Raw genomic sequence first — 2035 nt, forward strand, 5'->3', positions numbered from 1 at the left:
TATCAGGTTTTGTATCCACTGACTCCAGTCATCCTTCCACTCATACGGCATCAGCAGATTAAACTGAGTTTATTTCATTTTAGCCTAAGCCGCCATTGGCTTTAACTCCAGTTTTCTGACTTAATTATGTTTATTAATTAACAAATTGATAGTATTTTGTTTATGCATTAGAATATTTTGTAAAAAATATTTGACTCTTAAACATTTATGGTTCAATACAGGAGTCTGGTTATTACAAGAGTTTTCTTTATTTTAAGAAAAAATGACTATTGAACATCTAACTGGTGTTAAACCTTAAGATTAAGATTATGCAAATGCTTTTTTTTCCCCATGATCAAATAATTTCAGATTCATTTGAAATGTTAACCTGCTGAGACACATGGTTTGTATTTTCATAAAATTATCAAATATGTAATTGTTTACTTTCCTTTAGGTATTCAATCAGACCAAAGTTGCATTGAATTAGGTTGATTTAATGTGGTTTGTTGTTTAAAACCACAGATTGTCAAACAAAAAAATCTGTTAGGGATTAAATTCTGAATATCTAAATTTAGGACAACTTGGAAGCACATCTGGCTACAACCTATGGTGAGTTTAAAGTAACCAATTAACCCATCCAACAGTAATGTATTTAGACTGTGGAAGGGACCTGAAGTTCAGAGAAAATGCAAAATCTCATCTTTTCCTTCCTGAAACGATTAGAGATCATCTGCTCACAAAAATGCAACTAAGTTAAACATTTTATTTTATGAACCTAATTGTATTCGAGCTAAAGTTTAACTAAATTTACTTGAGTACTTTTCTTGTACTCTTTCCTCCTAAATAGCACCAGCTACTGTGTAGGAGGAACTGCTGTGTTGTCATGGCAACCATCTGCCATGTTAGTGCACTATAACTGCCATGGATGTCTCCTCATCTGCTAACGTGTAAAATGTGATGATATGGCAGACTGGAGATGTATAAAATACTTCTTTAACTTTTTGTCGGGGCGGTTTCCTGAGAAGTGAGCCCGGTTGGTAAGCAGCTGCCTTCTGTAACAGTAGCAATTTCTCTGATCTGAGTAAGATTACAGTTTCTATCAAAATCTGTTTGTCATGTCTCCTGGTTATTTAACACATATACCTTATGAAGTGTTAAAGAGTTTGTCCCGAGTGATCTCTTTTCAGAAAAATGAACCGGAGAGAGAAAACTTCAAGGTGTAAACACATCCTTAAACAGTAATATGTTTTGATGGCTGAACAGAAGGCTGTAAAATGCCTCTTTGCTGACACAAAGCATACATGTTGCAGCTGGCCCTAATTTTTTGGTTAAACTAACTATGATGGACTTTTCTTGCAGGGCGCCCTTTTGATTTAAAAGAAAGAAGGAAAGAATGCGATTCTGATATTTTTAAAAGACTCATCATAATTAAACTTCTACATAGTTAGAATTTAATTAAAAAGTTTTTTTAATACATGCTGGGATAGTCTTAAAGAAATGTATCCTGGTGGGTTTCATTTAATTTAGCTGATTTAATAAGAAGTGTACTAAAATATTTTTTAAGTTTTTGTAAAATAACTTATTTTAGAAGATAGTACACAGATAATAATTAAAAATTTGTTTTCTTAAATTGAAAACTAGAATGTTTGTTCCCAGACTCGTAGTTTGTGTGTCATTAATAAAGCAACAGAAAATAAAAGTTGTAATGTCACAAATGACTTATATATTTTCAACAAACTTTGCTTGCATCTTGCAGATTGATTCTCTGGTGGCGGTGATGTCTGAACAGCTGCAAAAAAGAAATAAATAAATAATATAAATATATATATATATATATAGTATATATATATATAAACCAAACTGTTTGTAAATCCGTCAAGAATTCAATGAGATAAGAGTATTTGTGTTCGTGCTGATCACTCACCTTACATTAAGTACCACAGAGCACACCAGAAAGCCTGCCTGTGGTAAGATGGCCGCCCGGTGATGCCGTTTGAGACTCCGCCGTAAGACATCTAGCCTTTATTATGGATATCTATGGCTGAAACCACTATTC

Source organism: Cyprinodon variegatus, unplaced genomic scaffold, assembly GCF_000732505.1.
Source record: "Cyprinodon variegatus isolate N-32 unplaced genomic scaffold, C_variegatus-1.0 Scaffold9, whole genome shotgun sequence".
Classification (NCBI taxonomy): Eukaryota; Metazoa; Chordata; class Actinopteri; order Cyprinodontiformes; family Cyprinodontidae; genus Cyprinodon; species Cyprinodon variegatus.